This window comes from Neovison vison, chromosome 1 (genome assembly GCF_020171115.1).
Source record: "Neovison vison isolate M4711 chromosome 1, ASM_NN_V1, whole genome shotgun sequence".
In the NCBI taxonomy this organism is placed as follows: Eukaryota; Metazoa; Chordata; class Mammalia; order Carnivora; family Mustelidae; genus Neogale; species Neogale vison.
In genome coordinates this window covers 120544257-120554680 of record NC_058091.1, presented here as the reverse complement: position 1 = coordinate 120554680, position 10424 = coordinate 120544257, and the positions used below count along the sequence as shown (strand labels likewise).

Below are 10424 nucleotides of genomic sequence, written 5' to 3'. Positions count from 1 at the left end.
TGAGCCCTGAGCAGATTAGGTCTGGTCCTGTGCAGATGACTTTGTTTTTATGGCTAGGGCAGATATGTAGGGTATTTTCTGATCCCAGCTTTGCTCTGGAGTCTCAATTCCAATTCTTACCATTCTGGGTTCTGAAATCATTCTACCCTCCAGCCCCTCTTTATTTATGCTTAAGCTTAGCTGTGTAATAATAATAATAATAAACAGAGCAGACAAAACCAAGCGAGCCAGAAAGAAGGTGGTGTATTTTCTAGTGCCTTTGGCACGTTTTTATTTCCTCCCAATCTCTTGAGTCTTAGATTTTAAAATCTCTCCTTCCACCCTTTCTGGTACCTCCACTGAAAAGGACACTAAATTCTTCACTTTAGGTTCTGGATTATAATTTCCACCTGCAAAACCAATAGTGCCTTTTGCTAAACTCAGTTGTTCCCAGTTATAGGGCTTATTCCCAAACATGGACATCTGCGGTTTCCAACCTCATCCTTGGGTCTGCTCCATTGACCCTTTTGACTCAGTATTTCATCTGGCAGTGAGATTACATACCTGGTTAGTCTCCTTGTTCAGGATTCAGAAAGAACATGTAGAATGTCTACATTAACTGTTCCGATTCTCCCTTCTAAGATACTAATCCTTGTGTCTTAACATTATTGCAATTGTTCAAAAGTTAGTATTATAAAATACAATCAGAATGTGTTTAGATGGAAATAGAGGGTTATATAAGCAAGTTTGCAATCTGTTAGAGAGATCCATGGTTTAAAAATTAGGAAATTTTATCTAAAATCTGGATTAAGTGAGATGTTTTGACAACTCTACTTCTATATTCTTGCGTGGAGAAATTGGCTAGACCTGAGCAGCAGCTACCCTCTTTAGACTATACATGATCTTTTTACTGTTTCTAGGTGATGTGCTTCACCTACTCATTTGTATTATCTTCCTGGGCTCCACTAGCATCTGAATTTTTAAAGTCTTAACCAGAACTCTGGGTTTTAATAGGAATGTAATTTAATTTCAATCTGAGGAACCCCAAAGGATATTGGTATTGCATAAAAATCTTTTGTAACATAGATATGAGGACCAGATTTGAATAATGGAAAATTTGAACATAGTGTGTAATGTGGTTTCATGAATTCTATGTTAAAGATCACCATTGTCAGTATTTGATCTGGTTTAAATGATGAATCACTGTTGCTGTTTCCTGGGAAATTGAGTTAGGAATGGAAGTAATGGAAACTCTTGTAGTTATGGATCAAAAAGATTGTCTGGAAGTCTAATCTCGAAAACTTAGGTAAAGTGAAAGCAAACAAATATGAGAAACACGAATCTCAATCTTTTGTACACTTTAGGAATAGAATATATCTTCTTGGGGAAAATATCACATTTGACAGGCTGAGAAGTAAAGAACTTACTTGAGGTTCTCTGTGAAATCACTAAAAAATAAGCAAAAAGAAAGCCATGTAATTTTTCTTAAATAGAGTAAACATAGTATTATCTAACATTTTCCCCTGGTGTCTCTGAGGGGAGTACCTGGGTAGACTAAGAAGAAAGCATACTTTGAGGGAACACTCAAAATTCTTTCTCCAATTAAACATTACTTTGAATTTCCTGTTTTCTTTCAAAAATTTTGGCTACCTCTATTATTTATATTTTTCAGGGTTTTTTTTTTGTTGTTGTTTTTGTTGACATATGCTACTTTACTTCTTTTCTTTTCATCAGTATATTCTTAAATTATCTGTAACGTAGGGGAAACTGTGTAGTAAGAAAGCAAGAGAGCAATGAGAAACTCAAATAACTTTAAGAGACTTTAAGACCTGAGAACCATAGTAGAGAAACAGAATACTTACTTATGGGAGGCGGGGGCACACCTAAAAAAAATAGATATCAGTGAGTAATTATTTGAAAGAACAAGTTTCCTTCTAGGGAAGCATATTTGTGTGAGGTAGAAGTTTGGTAGTCACATGGCTCTTGGTTCCAACTATGGTTCAGTGAACTGTGCTCCTGGGCAAGTATGTGGCCTTGGTTTCTTAGCCCTTAAAAGAGTTAATTTACTCCAAGGATTAAATGGGATATAATGTAGTTAAAGCACCTGTATAGTTCTTATCACTGAAGAGAAGCAAATTTAACAAATGTTTGAAATTAAATGGAAGTTTACTCACTGAATGAGCAGAAGTCAAAGTAATGTGAGAGCTGAGTCTCTGGCTGCTGCACAGGAGTTAGAAATGAGTAGGGCAGAAACAGTTCTATAGGCCATGTAGAGGACAACAACAATAGAAAATAGTAAAAAAAAAAAAAAAAAAACACACACAAAAACCAAAACAGACTAAACTTACCTCTGGGCATTGAAGGTGGTGGACCAGCTGAAAGACGAAGAAGTATTTTTTTTTAATTTTATTTATTTATTTGACAGACAGAGATCACAAGTAGGCAGAGACACAGGCAGAGAGGAGGCAGAGAGGAGGAAGCAGATCCCCTGCCGAGCAGAGAGCCTGATGTGGGGCTCGATCCCAGGACCCTGAGATCATGACCTGAGCCGAAGGCAGAGGATTAACCCACTGAGCCACCCAGGTGCCCCAAAGAAGTATTTTTGTAAGCCTTTTCCACTCTTTCTCCCCCCTCTCGGTTTAGAGTTCTTTCTCATTAAGTCATTATATCAATAGGGAAAATGTTCCCTTTGGTCTTTATTTACTTTCAGTGTAAATGAGCAAGATTTGAACTTTCAAAAAACATTAATAAGCGTGGAATTTGTCCATGGAAAGGCTAGTGGTTAAGGAAATATGTAACCATGCACAGAAATCCCAGCATAGCCAGGGAAAGAAGCTATAGGACTCCACGGTGGAAGAAACATGGAAGGACTTACTGAGGGCAGGTGCAACTGATCCGACTGGAAAACAGAACAGAGAAAATTGTTACCTCCATTTCCTTTCTTCCCCATTCAATTTGTTTTGTCCCTTGTAACATGCTATTTTTAATCACTGGGAAGCCTTCGTTTCTGATCTACATTATATATGTAAATCATGCAATTTGACTTCTTCCATAAAATTATTAAAAAACTAGGAGAATTATCGGTAGTTTGAATACAGGATGTCTAAGAAATAGGAGCTTCAAGCCTCTAAAATCCCAAATGGTCCGGGAAATTGTCCTCAGATGTCTTGGAATTCAAATGTGGAGAAACAAACTGGGTAGGTAGGGCAGGAGGTCCAAATGAAAAACCGTTTCAGAAACTTCTGATTCCCTCCTTTCTCTTCCATCATTTTTTCCTTTTCTGTAGGCAGCCTCTTGGTGGTCTCTGTAACTAAGCAAAACTTTTTTTCTCCCCTATTAATGTAAATCTGTACTGTTAGAACTGTCTTGAATCATGAATCACCCAGAGGGACTTTGATAATGAAATAGCAAGGGGCCGCAAAGTACCTCAAGCCCTTTGCACAACAACATGGTCAGAAAAAGACTCTTGGACCCCACTAAAAGCCAGTTGAGTCCCTGGCAGAGAATTAAATGAATACGCAGACTTACTGTGCTTGTGACGAGTTGATCCTACTAAAAAATAAGCAGAGACACTTCTTATTGTCCCCTGCTCATTTACTCTCCTACTCATTTTTTTCTATTGGTAAATTTTCTAGTAATATAACTTCTTGAAAAGTTTTTCTGATCAGGAGTATTTGAACTTTGCAGAAAACTTACAGTCAGCTGGTGGAATTCAGGTTAATGGAGAAGCAAGCGCTAAGAAATTAAGTTTCAAGTTCGTGTACTAGAACTCGAATTTCAATAGACATTGCTGGACTTTGATTAAGTGAACAGCAAAGAAACAAACAATTTACTAATTGCTCATATAGATGACCCAGCTGGAAAATAGAAATATCTCCTGCATTTGTTTTCCCTGTTCATTTTTTTTCTTCTGTATGGAAAGTCCCTCCCAATCTTTAAAACCATGGAGAAACTTTTTTCTCTGCTCTTTAATTTTTATGTGACTCTGTGAATATTTTAGAAACTTATTAATAACCTAGGGGAATTCTGGGTAATGGGAAAATAAGGGTCAAGGAAATAGGAGCCTTAAACTATGGCTATCTCAATATGGATGGATAAATTTTTGTTTAAGTAGATCTGTTAGTGCTGGAGATAATTGAGTTCCATCATGAAGGGAGACAGTGAAACTTACAAGAGGATCCTGTAGCTGAAAAACAAAAAGAGAAGTCAGTGTAGAAAGACTGGTGAAAAAAGGAGTTAATTTTCCTTCTCGTTTTCTGAGAGGGAGTATCAGAAATGTTCATGGAGGGACCATCTAACCCTTATAGATGTTGTGTACTATGCTGGAGAACCCAGCTGCCATCATGCCTTGGGGGATTCTGCCTCCTTCGTCTGAGAGGCTTCAGGAAAGAGAGTTATCTTTTCCCTTTCTGCAGTGAGTGGTAACTGCTTCAAATCCTACAGGAGACTGGTAATTTAAACTGTGCTGCTTTTACTTTCCTACGCCCTGTTTCTGCCACTCTGTGCAAGCTTTCATTCATTCATAGAAATATCCTCCCCCACCCTTGTTGACAGATAGTTTCCTCTGATATGTTTATGTAATATAGTATATCTATGTTAAGTTTTTCGGGTTATTAAGGGGGTTTGTATTCCTCTTCATTCATTCATTCCTTGGGTGGGGATGCAGGCAGATAGTGGAATAAGCAAGAGGCGGAGAAACATGAATATCTATACACACAAGACAGAAGCAAAGGATTACAGACTCTGCAGGAAGCCAAAGGCAAAGTGTGGAACTTACTAGTCATTTCTGAAGTTTCACCTGGTGGAAAAATGGAAGGGAAAGAAAAGGGAGAAATCAGTGTGTGTAGAAGAAAGAAAACTCAGTTCTTCCATGATGGGGTTGAAAGGGTGACCACAGGGAGGATTCAGGGAACTCTAAAACCTTCCTGTTAGATCAGTGCATCATCTGGTCTTAAGCTCCTACCCCCATGATTCACATCCTCAGGTCTTTTGCTGGTCTGGGGCAGGAGTATGGCTGTCCTCCTTCCTTTCCATCCCTTTTCAGGGTGCTTAAACTCCATCGCACTAGAGGTTAACCAAATCGTCCTCTCTTATTCATGACTTATTTTGAAAGCCATTTATTCTTTCCATCTTATTATTTATTTTTATCATGTTCAGTTAGCCAGCCTATAGTACTTCATAAGTTTTTTGATGTAGTGTTCATGACTTCATCCCTAAGGCTCAGCTCAGCTTCTGATACAAGAGCTCAGCTAGTTGAAGGAATGTTTGAGTATATCTGACTTGTCTTCTGATAATGTTCTCTTGTTTGGCTTAAACTTTGGAATGTTGTTTCATAATTTCCAGACTCAGAATTTACAATGACTTGAGTTTGGTTTATTTTGACACCCTAGAGTTTGACATTGGTTTTGCCCTACCTAGTCACAATATTAGCTTACCCTTCACTCTCTTTCATTTATAGTTTGTAGTTGTCTGATGTATCTGGCAGTTTCTATAATTGCAGCCCACCTACCATCATATCCTGTTCACTGAAGGTGTGTGTGTGTGTGTGTGTGTGTGTGTGTGTGTTGGTGTTTGGGACATGGGGCAGGATAGGACATGAAGAAAGAGAAAGTATTGGGAGAAAAGATTGGGGAATTCTGTGAGTCTAGAACCTTAGTATTATTCTTTGGTGCACTTTTCCCAGGACACTTGGAAGAAAACTGATAAGACCTCAGTCTATTTAAATTTGATTGTTTTTCTCTTCTTTTATATTTGTTTTAAAATTTGCTTTCCTTTTTTAAAAATTTTCTTTATATTGTCTCTGTTGTCTTTGAAGAGGCCCTTTATGAACAACAAATTATTTCAGAAGTAAAAAGATACCATTATTCTTTCTCTGTTACTTTAGAAAATTCTGTATTATTATAGAAGCCATTATGACCATTCCTGGGGACATTTTCTTACTTTTTTTCTTAAGAAATAACTTTAGGGAATTCTCAGCAAATGAAACTGAGATGCATGAAAACGTGTCTAAAACCACTGTCCTTATGGTAATAGATACATTTGGGACAGGGGACAAACCCTCTATACACTGTAGAAGATCAAATAAACCACCAGAGGAAAAAGATAGATAAGAGACTTACCACTGGGCCCAGTATATTGCACTAAAAATAGAAACAAACAAATTATTGTGGTTTTTGAACATGATAAACACACATACCACTGTTTTCTAAAGGAGAACAGTTAAATACCTTGCCAGAATTACTAAATCCCAGCCACCAGGATTAAATACTTTTACTGGACTGTATCCTCACCATAAGAATCAGATCTTTCCCTAGGAGACTTGTAACCCTGTTGTAGTTAGAGGGAGAAACATTTCATGCTTGCCTTTAACTATTACAGGTGTTTGAAGTGTAATCTTTATTGTATTCCTTTCCTTTCATTTTTCCCATCTTTTTTCTCTCATGTCACTGTTTTTCACTCTCTTGGCCTTTCTTCTTTTGTCTTCTTTCTCATTTCTATGTCTTCCCCCAGATTCTCTCTATTGCATCTTTGCTTTGGAACATTCTTCTAATGTATACTGACAAACTACCATAATTATTTTTTTAAAGATTTTATTTATTTATTTAACAGAGATCACAAGTAGGCAGAGAGAGAGAGAGAGAGAGGAAGAAACAGGCTTCCTGCCAAGCAGAGAGCCTGATGTGGGGCTTGATGCCAGGACCCTGGTTTCATGACCTGAGCTGAAGGCAGAGGCTTTAACCCACTGAGCCACCCAAGCGCCCCTACCATAATTATTATTAGAAAAATGTTATGCTACCTATTATGAATTTGAGTAATATATATGAGTTGATGTATATATAGGAAACTTACCAATAGGTCCTGGAGTTTGCACTAAAAAGAAATCAAGATTGGGATATTAGTATGACTGTTTGTATGAAGAATAAATTTTTCATTAATTTTATTCTGGGTGGGGCTTTGGGAGGTAGAGAAGAAGTGATAATAGTAATAACATTAGGGAGAACTAATCCAAGTATGATAAATACATAGCAAAAGAGATATTTAGCATATATTACAACTCAACCTGAGACGAGGATCTCTCTAGAATCACTGTCAACCTAGGAAAGGCTAGAGACACATTAAAGATATAAACTTTGTATTTTTCTTTGTATTTTCTTTCCTGTCAGTAGCAAAAGATGGAGCTATTTTAAAGGACCACCCTGTACTAAAATATTTCTATTTGCTATTTCTGTTTGCTAACTGATATGCTCTAGAGTAGGCATGAAGGTAGGATGTAGGATATAGTCTTCTCAGTTTCCAGTTTACTGACTACTGCTTTGATTGGCTTGTATCTCTGGGGAAAAGTCAACAAAACCTTCAGTTTTTAATGAGAATTTGGCCTTCAGTTGATTTTCTAGTTCTGACTAAACCTGCTATCTTACTTGACAACATTCCTTTAATTTACGAATGATCCTTGGGGAACCTGGGTAGTTCAGTCAGTTAAGCATCTGACTCTTGATTTCAGTTCTGGTCATGACATCTGGATCACGAAATCGAGCCCCACATTGTGCTCCATGCTCAGAACACAGACTTGTTAAGACTCTCTCTTTCCCTCCCATCTCCCTCAATCACTCTCTCTCTCTAAAATTAATAAATAAATAAATAATAAATAATAAAAAAAATTAAAAATTTTTAAAATGTAAGGAAGAATGATTCTTGTTGATAAATTGCATGTTAACTGGGAGAACTATAAATACCCTTTAGAAAGCCATATCTTTGGGCTTCCCTAAGTGTAGTGACCATGTATTTGATCATGTTCCTTATAGGATCCCTGCAGGTTATGTTGTGGAGTTCTTATAGGATATTTTGGTTCTTGGGCTTCTAATTCCAAGCAACTCCTATGGGAGGCAATGGGTGCCTGGGTGGCGATGCAGACACTTGCATAGTCCACATCAAGGACTACCGTCACAGACAAGAGGTGGTTGATGCTGCCCTAGTGGCAAGCTGTGTTTCCTTCTTTAAGTTCCATTGAGTAGCCTGGCAAAAGCTGGGATCATTTTGTGAGTCTGTATGGTTAATTGAGTCTAAAAAGACCACCCGCCTTTCAGTGGGCATACATTATCTTCTTCTCCATAGCTCCTTGCTTCATGGCACTCATCATGGGAAATATCTCAGTTCTAACCTATAAGTCCCCAAACCTTTAGCTCTGAACTTATTTTTCCATGTAAAAAAGCTAGAAGGTAGATTACCAGCTGTGGATATTGTAGGCCATGAGTTGTAGACAAGCCAGAAATTTAGGTATTTTGCAAAAGTAATTTAATATTTGCTTGACCGTATCTATTTTTAAAAAATGCCCTTGATCCTGGATTAGAATTCTTAGGACATTTACCCTCTGGTATAAGCCACTAAAAATTTAGACAGATAATCATTTCAAATATTATTTTGTTTTCTTTCTTTTCCTGTATGTTCTTACCCATTTCTTTTTTAACTTGTGACTCTATTATAGACTTCTTTCACTTCTCTTTCTCAGCTTTATTTATATTCATTTATTCTTTTTTCTTCTCCTGCCTCCAACTCAATCTCCTGTCTTCAACTTCCTTCCTACTTTGTTCCTTTTAAATTTCTCTCGATTTTTCTCTTTTTAACATATACCTTTATTCTGTTATTCCTTGTATTGCATCTTCTCTCACTTTCTCTCCCCATAGGCATTTTTGTCCACCATTTTTAATATTATAAGTGAAAGTGCATTGTATTTCTAACTAAAAACCTTTTGAACACTCAAAATGGTAGTGGAAAGAACTCAAGAGTTAGCACAATTTTAGTTCTAACTTCATTAATCATCTTCCTTCCCTATTTTTTTGAGGAATGACTTCTGAATTTCAACTTTTTCATCTCTCAAGATGGGTATAATACCCACTTACCTACCACCATTTAAATACTATGTAAAGCCAACAAAATAATGCATGGGAGAATTAGAAAAATAGTAAACCATTACAGGAATCATATAGGGAGTGTTCACTTCAGCAGCACATATACTAAAATTGGAACAATACAGAGAAGATTAGCGTGGCCCATGTGCAAGGATGATATGCAGATTCATGAAGGAATCACACCAAGAGTGACTAGGTACAGATATGGGACTTACATTCATTCTGTCAGGCAAATATTTTTTTAGGTTTCTAATTTCACAAATTCCCAATTTTTTTTTAGGAATCCTATAACCTAGTGTGTGAAGCAATAACTATTTGCTCTTAGTTTGTAAATATGTAATTATGGACAACTGTATCTTGGAACCTAACCATTATTTCTAATGTTTCCATGGAAAAATGCAATAGGACAAGTTGCTAAAAGTTGGCAAAAATAAAACCTAACTATAGTGGACAGAATTTTTCATAGGAATCAGATAGTAAGAAAAACATAATCTAATAAATTAATCTAAGAACATAATCTAATAAAAATTATTTTCAAGGAAAGCAAGAAGTTTAGGTGTAATGTTCCAAATCTTTGTTACATGTTGGTTCTAGAAAGCTAGATTATAGAATTTAGAAAAGACCTCTCCTAGTGGGGGGTTATTTTTTCACTTCGTATTTCAGCTTCATAGTATCTTTTTATTGCAGAACCTGGGGGAATCTAACCTCTAAGAATTCTGAGTGGGATAATGAGACAGTGGAAAAATCTGATCTTGGAGTCCATAGGCATGAATCATTTGAAATAAAAATCAACTGAGCATTAGATGACTTACCAATGGTTTTTTGAGAGAGCTCTAGAAAAACAAACAAAAGGAAAGAGAAAAGAAATCAGTAGCTGCTCTCTGGCTCTGGAGCCCATAGTTCTCATTTGCATGCTTTCCTGGTGAGAATCTGTGCCATTAAACTTGAGCTCAGCTACAATGGGATATAGGGATGTTGACTTTCTTCATGGATGCTAATACATATAAAGGCTTCCTTATCTAATGGATTCACTGAGAGGCTAAGTAGCAAAGGTACTAAATAGAAGGCACGCTTTTGGCCCATATAAACCCCTCAGAGGGTTGGAAAAATCCTTCTACATTTAAACTTAATTTTCTTCCTTTCACCTATAATTTCACTTGTGTCTATCTCATTCTGTTTTTAAAAGTCCTTCATGTAATGTTGATAAGCCACTGAAAACTTTCAAGAGTTCATCTTCCACTTTATAGTTTGTGTTTGGTACTAGAATGTACATCCACATTATCTTTAATGATTTACTGAAATGGTAGGTAGAAGACAACAAAAAGACCAAGAAAATGTGGACTCCAAACCCCCAAAATCCCGATATAGAATCCAGGGAAAGGTCCCTAAGACACTATACGAAATTAAAATTCTCTACAGTGAAGAATCAGGCAGTAAACTTACTGATAGGTCCCGTAGCTCCTGCTGAAAAACAGAAAGGGAAAGAGAGAGAAAGAGAAGGAGTGGAGGGAGAGGGAGATAATCAGTATGCTTTATCAC

At 36.9% G+C, this 10424-nt stretch overlaps 1 non-coding gene across 1 annotated transcript; it reads left to right on the top strand.

The window, feature by feature from the left end:
• Positions 1–8966: 8966 nt before the first annotated feature.
• LOC122897867 lies at positions 8967–9073 on the top strand. Its single transcript, XR_006382702.1, has one exon. It is a non-coding gene; the product is annotated as a U6 spliceosomal RNA (small nuclear RNA).
• The last annotated feature ends 1351 nt before the right edge of the window (positions 9074–10424 follow it).